The sequence below is a fragment of the Nothobranchius furzeri genome, chromosome 11 (genome assembly GCF_043380555.1).
Source record: "Nothobranchius furzeri strain GRZ-AD chromosome 11, NfurGRZ-RIMD1, whole genome shotgun sequence".
NCBI lineage: Eukaryota > Metazoa > Chordata > Actinopteri > Cyprinodontiformes > Nothobranchiidae > Nothobranchius > Nothobranchius furzeri.
The window spans coordinates 60,101,044-60,114,779 of record NC_091751.1 but is presented as its reverse complement, the minus strand read 5'-3'; the positions used below and the strand labels follow the sequence as shown (position 1 = coordinate 60,114,779).

General features: G+C 43.5%; 1 protein-coding gene across 2 annotated transcripts in view; it reads left to right on the top strand.

The window, feature by feature from the left end:
• The first annotated feature begins 487 nt into the window (after window positions 1-487).
• brinp2 (bone morphogenetic protein/retinoic acid inducible neural-specific 2) overlaps window positions 488-13,736 on the top strand; it is a 368,978-nt gene continuing 355,729 nt past the window's right edge. For both annotated transcript variants that reach the window (XM_054736802.2, XM_054736801.2), the window contains exon 1: window positions 488-1,254. The gene's annotated coding sequence lies outside the window, so the exon portion shown is untranslated. The remainder of the gene's footprint in view (window positions 1,255-13,736) is intronic.

Sequence of the window (13,736 nt, the reverse complement as noted above, 5' to 3'; positions counted from 1 at the left end):
CACTTACCTATTCATCACAGACTCAGCGAGGACGCTGGAGCTGAAAGCCTCCAAATTTTGAAAAGAGGAGGAAACCCAGGCAGACCGGCAGACAGAAGTGAGTGTCGGTATGAATTCTGTTTAAGCAGATTTGCAATGGACTCATTTGGCTAAAGCACTGAGTGAATTAGAGGGTAAAAAGGGAGGGATGGATTTCCATTTTCATTAGCCAGCCATAGAACACATAGAGCTCAGTGCATGAACTGAACCCACCCTTACACACCCTCCTTTACTCTGCTTTCCTCCCTCCTCTTCCCTTCCACTTCTTTTGCATCCCACGTCTCTCTTTCCATCCTCTCCATCTAGGTCCAGCCTCTCTATCCCGTCCCTCCCCGATTTTCTCTCCCCCTCACCGTCTCCCCGAGTTCGCAGCCCCTTTGCCCATCACCTCCATCCCCTTTCCGGCTCCCAACCTATCGCAGCAGAGATGGGCGTGGCATTGGAACAGTAGGATGGACAGGGCTTGTTGAGGAGAGCTGAGAGGAAGAGAGAGGAGAGGAGAGTGCTGGGAAGAGAATCTTTTTTGTGCCTGAGCTTCTCGGAGAAGCGACGCTATCACGGCAGGATGACTGTGGCGCAGAGAAACTGGGAATAAAACAAACTCCTTTTAATGATATTAAAGACAAAAAAGCGGGATGGAACATTCTGAGAGATGCGGAGGATGCTGAGCAGTTAGAGGCACCTGCGCGTCTCCGCTCCGGCCGCAGGTGCACTACAGCCCCTCTGAGGAGAGAGTTGATTTGGCTGAGAACTTAGAAAGAGGACATCCTCAGAGGATTATTTCTCATTTTATTTGTTTTTCAGAGCAAACTGACTAGTCCAGTGCGTTTCAGTCACGTTTGAACTAAAAAAAAAAAAACCGTGGGAGCTAAGCAAACCCGAGGACTGCTCCCGCAGACGGCGTGAGAGCGCGGATTACACAGAACGGCATCTCCAGTCGGAAAGGAGAAATCCCCACAGCTGCAGAACTTGAGCCCTCTCTCTTGACTACTTCTGTGCTGATGACGGGGACGATGTCTGGATTACTGCAGCTGCCATTCAACTTGCCTCAGGGACACGGGGAAGAGTGAGGAGAGAAGTAAGGTGAGAGGAGAGTCGGTAGCGTTTGGCTGCGTCCACTATCCCTTTTGTGGCGCATTTGCTGCTCAGTCTCCTCTCTCTTCATTGGATTCAAACATCAAGAAACGCACGGGGAGGGCTGCGTTCACACCCTGGGTGAGTGTTAAGGGAAAAAAAGTGCAGTTTACATAAAAAGGGTTTGGGGAGTGTGTGTGGGTGGAGGAGCGTCGGTAAAGAAAGTCGTTGCTGTGCGTTTTTGTGCCATGCGCGTAAAAACGCGCAGCGCGCTGCTGCCGGGTGCATTTGAGCTAGACGGTCGGTGCAGACGCCAGAGGATCAGTGACGCATGATTGATCACATAGGCTGGGGGGGGGGTGCTATGGGGATTTCAGGGGAATCACACTTAAGGCTCGTTTCATCACCGTGAAACACGGATGGAGGGGGCTTTGCTGTCCTGAAACCAAAAAGCATCCTGTTGCGCAAAAATATGTATATATACAAAAACTTGCTTTTGTCAAATAAAATCAGGTCTTTTAGGCGTAACTATCATTTAAAGAGTTTTCACAATGAATGCAAGAACATGTAGGTGCTCTGTGCACTTTATAGTTGTGGATTCACGTTCTGATTGTGTTTAGCTGCGCGTGAGTCTCTAATAACCCAGCCTGAGTCAGTGTAGTGTGAGCGTGAATGTAGTCAGATCCAATCACTCCTTCTTACCCAAACAGCCTCTGAGTCTGACTTGTCCTTCAGCCCCTACAGTGTGCGTGCTTGTGTGTGTGTGTGTGCGCGCGCGTGTGTGTGATGTTGATGCTCCATCAGTCACTCTGAATCCCGGCCACGCACTGCACAATTTCTCACAAATTCCCTGAACCATAAGTACAGCATTTACCTGTCAGCTACTTTTGTTGAATCTGCTGCATGTGGCTGCAAGAAATCCTCAGAGAGGAGAGGCACGGCTTCGGATTTGTTCTGAACACCCACTGCCACTGGCACAGACCTCGTTCCCTCCAAAAGAGGACTTGTAAAACAAACCATGGTGGGAGAAAAGAGAGAGAGGAGTGTGTGGTGAGGGGAGTACCAAACACTGCAAATAGGATGCTTAAAGCACCAGACTGGAAAATAAAAGATCAGATTTCCATATGCAAGTATGCTATAAAAAAATCTAATCAGCAAACATACCCAGGCTCTTCATGTTCACCTGGAGAGCCCTTAAAGCCTATATGGGTTTGCATAGAAGTGAGATGTGCTGACAGTCCAAATCTTTCTGTGACACACAGAATCTGAGAGCCAGTAAATAAAGGCTGAATGCATGACACACAGGGCTCTAATGACATGTTAATGAATGACAGCTGAAGAGTGCATGTATGCTAACACCTGAACTGGGTTCAATAGGAACGTTGAAATCTCCATACAGCGGGAAATAATGGATCCATTAGAGATGTGGGATTGGAGTGTTTGTACAAGGCCAACCCACACTCCGCACACACACGTAAACTGCTGTTTCTTGGTCCCTAGAGGGTTCTCTATCAAACCCCAGTTAAACTAAATATGGTGTAGATGTTGGTAGGATTAGACTAAAACCACTGATTTGATCCTGAAAACCAACACAGTTCTGGATTTGGGAGAAATAACAAATACCTGGACCATTTGTTTTTGGAAAAGATCTAAATAAATGGTGCATCCTTCCTTTAGTCCAACCAATGGATGCTGTTGCTGCGTTTCCTAACTAACTTTATTATTTACTCTACATCACCCCTTGGTGAACGACATTATTCCATATATGGTGTTTATGGAAATTCCAAACGTGTGCACACATGATACAGAACACGGCATAACACCACTGCAGCAACTCACTGTTACTGGTATGGTTTCCACTGGTATTACCCCAGTAATAAAATAAAAGGACCATCTCGATAATCATTTTGTAATTTCTTAGCTGGCAATTTGTACCAAACTCCTGGAAGAAAAACATTATTTGATATAGATGTGATGCTTTGAAAACTCACCAGTCACCATTATGTCCTCCCTACACAGAAAACCACACTGTTTAAATTTTTTTTACAGTGTATAGTGTTTTGTCACATACACTCACTAGTCCATATATCATCAACTCAATGCCTCAAGGGATCTAGATGTGGAGACGTTCAAACTGAGCATCAGAATGAGGAAGGCAGAGGATTTAAGTGACTTTGAATGGACATGGTTGTTGCTGCCAGATAGGCCGAGCATTTCAGAAACTTGGATCTTTACCCGCAACCTTCTGGATTATAGAGATTGGTCTGAAAAAGAGAAAATACTCAGTGAGCTTCAGCTGTGGACAAAAGAAAAAGCCTCGTTGAAGCAAGAGGCCAGAGGAGAATGGGTGGACTTATTTGAAATGATAGAAAGGCTACAATCATTTAAATAAACACTTTTTACAAAAAGGTCTGCAGAGCTCCTGAAACATCTGAACCACATCTGAAACCTTCACAGCAGAAGACCACACTGAGTGCCATTCCTGTTGGCTAAGATCAGGAAACTGAGGCTACAAATCACACCGGTGCACCACAACTGGACAATAGGATCAGAAAGCGTGTTTCCTGGTCTGACAGCTGAATTTCAGCTGCAACCTTCAGAATTTGGTGTCAGCATGAAAGCATATATGGACCCATCCTGCTGAGTTCCAATAGTCCAGGCTGCTGCTGGTGGTGTAATGGTGGTGGGAGATGTTCTTGTCCCACTTTTGATCCCTTAGTAACACCCAAGCCTGAGTATGGTCAAAACACCACAGCTTACTCAAGTTTCCATCCCTATAGTAGACCCATCTTCCAGCAGGATCATGCACCATGTCACAAAGCTCAGATAATCTCTTACTGGTTTCTAGAACATGACCATGGGTTCACTGGCCTCCAGTGACCTCCACAGTCACCAGACCCAGTCTAGAACCTTTGGATGTTGTGGAACAGGAGATTCACGTCATAAATGTACCAATGACCAATCTGTGGGAGGCTATCATAACAATTACAGACCAAAGTCTTAGGAATGTTTGCAGCACTGCGTTGAGTTTGTGCTACGAGGAATAAAGGCTGTTCTGAGTGAAACATGATGTAAAGTGCACAGAAATGTATTAGGTTGTTGGGTTTGGTACGTGGCTACTCAGAGGATTAACTTTGCTGCAGATACGATATATTTAGCAGAGTATTGGCGTTGTTTTATGTGGTCATTCACAGAAAATGGATGAAAACAAAGGAATCATTATCCGAAGGGTAAATTTTAGAGATTGTGTCATGAATAAAAGACTGAAATAAACAATGAAAGTTAAATGTTTGGTACTTTACTGTTCTCACTTATGACCTCTTTCATCTGAATGCAGACTCTACTCAGAGCACTTACATAATACCCAGCATGTTTATTGAATCACTGCCTAAAGCCATGCATTAGACCACACATTACCCCGTGTTCTGTGTGTTGAAAGGACCTTAATCCAATTTGGTTTCTGTTTGGTTTAAAGTCATAAATCCACAGAAGGTGGAATGAAACCATATCATTCACCAGTTACCGATATGCATTCCTTCAGCACAGCAACATTTGAGCAGCCCAATCAAGTTAGAGCCAAATCAAACCACCTTTCATTTAGCTCTGGACCCTGTGGGATGCACCTAAAAGCCTCTGACGCTCCCCAGTCTGCTTCTTTAGAACTGATGTAGGTAGGCAAAAATACATCTCTCTGAAATGAAATGACTTGTATGTTTGTATTAGCAGTCGACTGAAGAACACTGACCCAAACAGACCCTGTTTATAGCCTGAAGCTTTAGATTGGAGCTCTTGAAGATGTTAGTTTGACGTTATTATGTGGATATTTTTCAAGATTCAAATGGAAGCACACTTCAGAGAAGCGAACCTTTTAAGAACTAAAAACAAAAACTTTCTGGCCTGTCAGGTCTGATTTCTTCCAATTATTTATTTGTCTCAGCTTCCTCTTTTCACCACCGCATAAGTCGACGCATTTAAAGGTTATTCCTGCTGATCTTTGTTCTATTAAGAAATCCAAAAGCTGGAACTGCTGTTGCTCTCGTTGCAGGTCGCTGTGCACTAAAGTGCATCAGTTAAAAGCGTGTATTTAAATGTAAATGTGAGTACTCAGCGTGTGTGCTCTTTGGTGATTGACTAAAGTATATGATGTGGTTCTGTCCTTCAACCTGGAAGGACATTGGGAGACACTGAAAATGTGGCAGATTCAGTAAAAGAAGCTACAGCCTTGGGATTAGCCATTAGTCTTAACATGAGTAGGATGTTTTTTTCCTAACATAATTGGTGGGGTTTGTTTTTGAAACAAGCTGAGTTTGCATGAAAAACAAGTTGATTCTGTTTCCTGCAGAATATCAGTGAAATCCACAGTATATAATAAGGTGAGTGTATGGTGGATAAGACATACGTTTGCCGAGTGACTGAAAAGAAAAAAAAATGACTTAAAGTAACCAGTAATTCTATCTTTTTTAAGTGTCCTTATTTTATTTCATTATAGTTATATCCGAAAATCAAGACACAGTCTGGATAAGGTCTACAAGAAGAAATTAAACTACAAGTTCTGTATTTTCATTCTGATTGGTTAGTCTTTGTTACCGTTTCTAAACAAACCAATGGCTGATGGAAATATTGCATATAGTGTTTCTACACAAGCAAAGAACAGCAAAAAGTATTACAACTCATAATCATTAATATAACTCTTCTCAAACCCCCAGTAGCAAACGGCTGTTCTTACTGAGCCAGACTCTGCTGGAGGGTACTTCCTGTTAAAGGGGAGTTTTCCTCTCCAGTGTCGCTACATACTTGCTTAGTGCTGTATGAGGACTGCTGTAAAGCAGGGGCGTGGGGAACCCTGGCTGTGGTTTCCTCCTCCAACACATACGATTCAGTGGTTGAATCGCCTTTTCAACAGCTCAGGAAGCTCTGCAGAAAAGCATGTTAACCACCTGCTGATTGAGATCAGATGTGTTGTAGGAGGGAAACAACTAAAACATGCTGTATAGAGGCCATCAAAAGACCGGGATCATCCATCCCTGCTGTAAAGTAACAAACACAACAAGTCAGTGACTCAGTGCAGTCTGTTGGGTTTAGTTAGACAGAAAATGTTTAACTAACTGGAATAATGAACTAAACTAATTGTACCTTAGGAAAACTGGTCAATTGGAATGTTTGCATTATAAAGTGCCTTGAGATCACTCCTGTTGTGAATTGGTGCTATATAAATAAACATAGTTGAATTTAATTTAACAACTTTTTACATGCAAAGTTAAGGGTTCACTCAATCTTTGATTGAACTCTTTTAAAGTGGCAACGTTTAGTTTCCTGCCTTTAGGGGGCAGTGCATATATACTTTTCAGGGTAGTATTACGACGTGTTGCTAGTTTTAAACACATTACGGTAAATGCTGTTACCTGTGGAGCAAAAGCATGCATGCAACCTTGGCGTGACTCCTCAGACTTTATTGGTCCTTCAGTTAATTTCATCAAGAGAATGCAATGTTGATTGTAGTTTTAAGCTGTAGTTTTAGCTGCTGCTCGGGGTCCTGCGTCTGCTGATGATGTCATCGTACTACGGCAATACCACTTGGCCCAAATAGCATCTCTTTTTCAATTCTGTTCTTTCCAATTGGTTTTGGAAAGAGTTTAGCAGTTTTGTGATTAAATTCATGTTTCTTACTGCCTAAATGTTTTTGAAGGTGGTAATGTAACTTCTGTAAGTCATTATGTCCAGCCAATCATCTAGTGTGATGTCATCAACAGGTGCAGGACCCCAAGCTAGCCAGAAGGAAATATGGTGTCTGATATGGCTTCCCCCAAAGATGCTAGAACTGCCATGTACTTTAGACCCAACTTTTATGGTTATATGTTACGAATATTTTTCAGCATCTGGAAATAATTGTATTAATTTTCAACAACATTTCGATTGTTATTTCCAGAGATCAACATAAAAATTACAGATTGTCTCTTTACATAGTTTCTCTCATGAAAAGTGCTTCACAGATAGAAAATTTCACATCATATAAAATATTAATAATACAACCATTTTATTAGTTTATTTTGCATATAAAGTAAACACCACAACTTCCTGAAAATCAGTGTTTCTACTTTTTTTCTTGAACTTTTTTTTTTTTTTACTGATTTGAAGTTTCATCGGACGCTCATTAGGATCTCAGAAGCTCATTTCTGAATTTCTGAACTTAGGCTCCATCACTGCAGCATCAAGTGCATATCTTCTGTATAAAGTCCCCCCCCCCCCCCCCCCAAAAAAAAGCAAGCCATTTGTATTCACCATTTATAGACCGATACACATAATGTTTTTATGGAGAGCAGAGTGTGCAGGCGGTTGTGAAAAATCTTTAGGCTGTGTTTTAAAGTTGCTCAGGATGTGCAGTATAGGCTTCCAGTAATTGATTATTGATTGATGGAGTTACGGTTACCTGTATCTTGGTGCAATGATACAGCTTTTTGAGCAGTTTGACGACAGAAGTTATTCGAATCCACAGTCCTAGGAGGTATGGGCCAATTAAATGGGCTGTATCTAAATTTTTCATGTTTTCTGGCTTTTATTGCTGCAGGGTCATCAATTCATTTTGTGAGCAGTGTTGGGCAAGCAAGTTACTTCAAAACTGTAATGCATTATTAGGCCCGAGCAGTGAAGCTGCGAAGGCCTATTGTATCTGCTCCGTTTCTTCTTATTATTAGGCCCGAGCAGTGAAGCTGCGAAGGCCTATTGTATCTGCTCCGTTTATTATTACGCTTTCTTTCTTTCTTTTTTCTTCCGCGTCTTTGACTGGCCTTTAGGGGGTCTTAGCATATCCAAAAAGTCACCAAATTCTGGCCCAATATTGAAAGTGCGTGAAATTTACGTATTTCACTGGCAATGTGAAAGTTCATAAAAGAATGGCTGAACAGCGCCCCCTAGAAAGTGAAAAATACCCCTCTCCATAAAGCTTAGTTTATCGTACAGTTATGAAATTTGGTACACTTGTAGAACTCAACAATACGCACAGAAAAGCCTCTTGCATCCATGGTCAATATCAAACAGGAAGTCGGCCATTTTGGACTAAAGTGGCCATTTTGACCCTGTTTCGGCCATTTCTTGGGTCTATATTTGGTTGAACAGTTTGGTCATTTTTCGCACGATCGTCTCAAAAATAGTGTGCGATCGAACAGAAGCGACGGACGATTAAAATGAGACAATAAAATTGACTTTTCGTAAATACTGAAGGGGCGGGACCAGGCCTCAAAGTTCGAGCACTCGCCAAAAAAATTCAAATTGCTATAATTTCATAAATGAAAGAATTACAGTTAAAGTAACTTTCTATGGACAATCATCATCGCCCCCCGAAGACAAATGAATGGTCAATTGATGATGTCACATAAGCCCCGCCCCTTCAGGACTTAAAAGGTCAAGTTTTACTGGGAAATTTTCCAAAATTTGCCCTTTCAAATAATCATCCCAAATTTGTATCAGGTAACTGAAGACAAGTTGGGGTTGCTTGGCGTCACTTTATGGGAGTTTTCTGCAGAAGGCGGGGCTGTGGCGGCGCGGCGAACTCAGGCGTACCACTTAGGCCTTACGTTTGCCTCCCATTTCGTCATTTCTAGAGATATCGCCACGAAACTTCTTGTGAGTGATGCTAGTCCGGCCCCCCAAAAAATCTGATGTGACATTCCGGTGGGCGTGGTCTATTTGTTGAAATAGCGCCCCCTAGGACCATTAAAACTGACAGCCCCAAGCCATGCTTTGACTGAGGATTACGAAATGTGGTACACTAATGTGGTGTCTCAGGACCTACAAAAAAGTCTCTTGGAGCCAAGTGCAAAGTCGCACAGGAAGTCGGCCATTTTGGTCCAAGTGCGTGATTTAGTGGTTTTCGCACACGTTGTTTGGAGAGTGATGCTCCGTCGCCCTTTTCACCAATCGCCTTCACACTTCTGCTATATACTCTTAAGACATAGATGAAAAAATTCAACCGTCGGATTTTAAATAAGTATAAAGGTGTGGGCGTGGCTAAGCCTCAAACTCTGACTTGTCGCCACGCCACTCTTTTTTTCACAGTTCCCTATTGGACTCCTTTTATCCAATCACCACCAAACAGTGGCAAATAGCAGCAGACAAGTTGAGGTCACTAGGTCTATAGTACTGGCAGGTTTCGAATAAAGGCGGGGCTTTGGGAGCATGGCGAAATTCGCCATCACGCCATGGAAATACGTTTGTCTCTCATTTCTTCAATCATTGTGACATTGCCACACAATTTCTGATGAGTGATCCTACTCTGACCCCTAATATAATTGGACAGCTGAAGTTTGTGGGCGTGGCCTATTTTCCAAAACAGTGCCCCCTAGGACCATTAAAACAGTCAGCCCCAAGCCATGCTTTGACTGAGGATCACAAAATTTGGCACACTAATGTAGTGTCTCAGGACCTACAAAAAAGTCTCTTGGAGCCAAGCGCAATGTCGCACAGGAGGTCGGCCATTTTGGTGCAATTACTCAATTAAGTGGTTTTCGCACACGTTATAAGGAGAATGATATCTCCTCGCCCTTTCCACCGATCACCTTCAAACTCCTGCTATATACTCTTAAGACATAGAGGAAAAAATTCAACCGTCGGATTTTAAATAAGTATAAAGGTATGGGCGTGGCTAAGCCTCAAACTTTGACCAGTCGCCATTACTTTATTTGACTTAATAACTCCCATGTGCATGATCAGATCAATTTCATACTTTGTCTGTGTGATCACTGACCACATCTGAAGACAGTGACAATGTGGACAGCTGACATCACCTAAGCCCCGCCCCCTGACTAAAGGAAGTCTATTGTTTTATGGTGAACTGCCCATATTTGTCCCCTCTAATTTAGTCAAGATGACACTAAGGTCATGCACTGTCTTCATGATGTTGTAATGACCATTCAGATCTGATAGCTTTTCAGAAAGTGAGGGGCTTTGATGCCATGGCGATTTCTGGCGTGACGCTGTGACCTTACGTTTGACTGTAACTTCCACAAACAGCCTCCGATTTGCCCGAGACTGAACATCACATCACCAGTGTGGTAAAGATAGAGTATCTCCTAGGGGTGAGACATGTAATGGTGGGCTCAGAAGGGATGCTGAGTCAGGGTGAGGTGTGGACGAGGAGGCCTTTCACGGTTTCCGGTGTTGGGGTGGCTGACTTTCTGTTCCGACAGGCATGCCCTGATGCCCTCGGCTGCCGGCCAGGATGGAGAAGCGCGGAGCCGGGTTTGGAGAGCGTCGGGGATGGAGCGGAGGGGGTGCTGAAGGAGGGCGAGCAGCTTCGCTGCGAGGGCCGAACGACGCTGCTTGCAGCTTTAATTAGGCCCGAGCAGTGAAGCTGCGAAGGCCTATTGTATCTGCTCCGTTTATTATTAGGCCCGAGCAGTGAAGCTGCGAAGGCCTATTGTATCTGCTCCGTTTATTATTATTATTTATTATTATTATTATTATTTTTTTTCTTCCGCGTCTTTGGGTGGCCTTTAGGGGGTCTTAGCATATCCAAAAAGTCACCAAATTCTGGCCCAATATAGAAAGTGCGTGAAATTTACGTATTTCACTGGCGATGTGAAAGTTCATAAAAAAGTGGCTGAACAGCACCCTCTAGAAAGTGAAAAATACCCCTCTCCATAAAGCTTAGTTTATCGTACAGTTATGAAATTTGGTTTACTTGTAGTACTCAACAGTCCGCACAGAAAAGTCTCTTGCAACCATGGTCAATATCAAACAGGAAGTCGGCCATTTTGGGTTGAAATGGAGATTTTTAGCCGTTTTGGCCATTTCTAGGGTCTACATTTGGTTGAACAGTTTGGTCAATTTTCGCACGATTGTCTCAAAAATAGTGTACTATCGAACAGAAGCGATGGACGATTCAAATGAGAAAATAAAATTGACTTTTCGTAAATACTGAAGGGGCGGGGCCAGACCTCAAAGTTCGAGCACTCGCCAAAAAAATTCAAATTGCTATAATTTCATAAATGAAAGAATTACAGTTAAAACAATTTCTAAGGACAATCGTCATCGCCCCCCGAAGACAAATGAATGGTCGATTGGTGATGTCACATAAGCCCCGCCCCCTCAGGACTTAAAAGGTCAAGTTTTACTGGGAAATTTTCCAAAATTCGCCCTTTCAAATAATCATCTCAGATTTGTAGCAGGTAACTGAAGACAAGTTGGGGTTGCTTGGCGTCACTTTATGAGAGTTTTCTGCAGAAGGCGGGGCTGTGGCGGTGCGGCGAAGTCAGGCGTACCGACGTGGACATATGTTTGCCTCCCATTTCGTCATTTCTAGAGATATCGCCACGACACCTCTTGGGAGTGATCCTAGTCCGGCCCCCAAAAGAATCAGATGTCAACATCTGGTGGGCGTGGCCTATTTTCTGAAATAGCGCCCCCTAGGACCATTAAAACTGTCAGCCCCAAGCCATGCTTTGACTGAGGAGTACGAAATTTGGTACACTAATGTGGTGTCTCAGGACCTACAAAAAAGTCTCTTGGAGCCAAGTGCAAAGTCGCACAGGAAGTCGGCCATTTTGGTCCAAGTACTCGATTTAGTGGTTTTCGCACACGTTGTTTGGAGAGTGTTGCACCAACACCCTTTTCACCAATCACCTCCAAACATCTTTTATACACTCTTAAGACATAGATGAAAAAATTCAACCGTCGGATTTTAAATAAGTATAAAGGTGTGGGCGTGGCTAAGCCTCAAACTTTGATCTGTCGCCACGCCACTCTTTTTTTCACAGTTCCCTATTGGACTCCTTTTATCCAATCACCACCAAACAGTGGCAAATAGCAGCAGACAAGTTGAGGTCACTAGGTCTATAGTACTGGCAGGTTTCGAATAAAGGCGGGGCTTTGGGAGCATGGCGAAATTCGCCATCACGCCATGGAAATACGTTTGTCTCTCATTTCTTCAATCATTGTGACATTGCCACACAATTTCTGATGAGTGATCCTACTCTGACCCCTAATATAATTGGACAGCTGAAGTTTGTGGGCGTGGCCTATTTTCCAAAACAGTGCCCCCTAGGACCATTAAAACAGTCAGCCCCAAGCCATGCTTTGACTGAGGATCACAAAATTTGGCACACTAATGTAGTGTCTCAGGACCTACAAAAAAGTCTCTTGGAGCCAAGCGCAATGTCGCACAGGAGGTCGGCCATTTTGGTGCAATTACTCAATTAAGTGGTTTTCGCACACGTTATAAGGAGAATGATATCTCCTCGCCCTTTCCACCGATCACCTTCAAACTCCTGCTATATACTCTTAAGACATAGAGGAAAAAATTCAACCGTCGGATTTTAAATAAGTATAAAGGTATGGGCGTGGCTAAGCCTCAAACTTTGACCAGTCGCCATTACTTTATTTGACTTAATAACTCCCATGTGCATGATCAGATCAATTTCATACTTTGTCTGTGTGATCACTGACCACATCTGAAGACAGTGACAATGTGGACAGCTGACATCACCTAAGCCCCGCCCCCTGACTAAAGGAAGTCTATTGTTTTATGGTGAACTGCCCATATTTGTCCCCTCTAATTTAGTCAAGATGACACTAAGGTCATGCACTGTCTTCATGATGTTGTAATGACCATTCAGATCTGATAGCTTTTCAGAAAGTGAGGGGCTTTGATGCCATGGCGATTTCTGGCGTGACGCTGTGACCTTACGTTTGACTGTAACTTCCACAAACAGCCTCCGATTTGCCCGAGACTGAACATCACATCACCAGTGTGGTAAAGATAGAGTATCTCCTAGGGGTGAGACATGTAATGGTGGGCTCAGAAGGGATGCTGAGTCAGGGTGAGGTGTGGACGAGGAGGCCTTTCACGGTTTCCGGTGTTGGGGTGGCTGACTTTCTGTTCCGACAGGCATGCCCTGATGCCCTCGGCTGCCGGCCAGGATGGAGAAGCGCGGAGCCGGGTTTGGAGAGCGTCGGGGATGGAGCGGAGGGGGTGCTGAAGGAGGGCGAGCAGCTTCGCTGCGAGGGCCGAACGACGCTGCTTGCAGCTTTAATTAGGCCCGAGCAGTGAAGCTGCGAAGGCCTATTGTATCTGCTCCGTTTATTATTAGGCCCGAGCAGTGAAGCTGCGAAGGCCTATTGTATCTGCTCCGTTTATTATTATTATTTATTATTATTATTATTATTTTTTTTCTTCCGCGTCTTTGGGTGGCCTTTAGGGGGTCTTAGCATATCCAAAAAGTCACCAAATTCTGGCCCAATATAGAAAGTGCGTGAAATTTACGTATTTCACTGGCGATGTGAAAGTTCATAAAAAAGTGGCTGAACAGCACCCTCTAGAAAGTGAAAAATACCCCTCTCCATAAAGCTTAGTTTATCGTACAGTTATGAAATTTGGTTTACTTGTAGTACTCAACAGTCCGCACAGAAAAGTCTCTTGCAACCATGGTCAATATCAAACAGGAAGTCGGCCATTTTGGGTTGAAATGGAGATTTTTAGCCGTTTTGGCCATTTCTAGGGTCTACATTTGGTTGAACAGTTTGGTCAATTTTCGCACGATTGTCTCAAAAATAGTGTACTATCGAACAGAAGCGATGGACGATTCAAATGAGAAAATAAAATTGACTTTTCGTAAATACTGAAGGGGCGG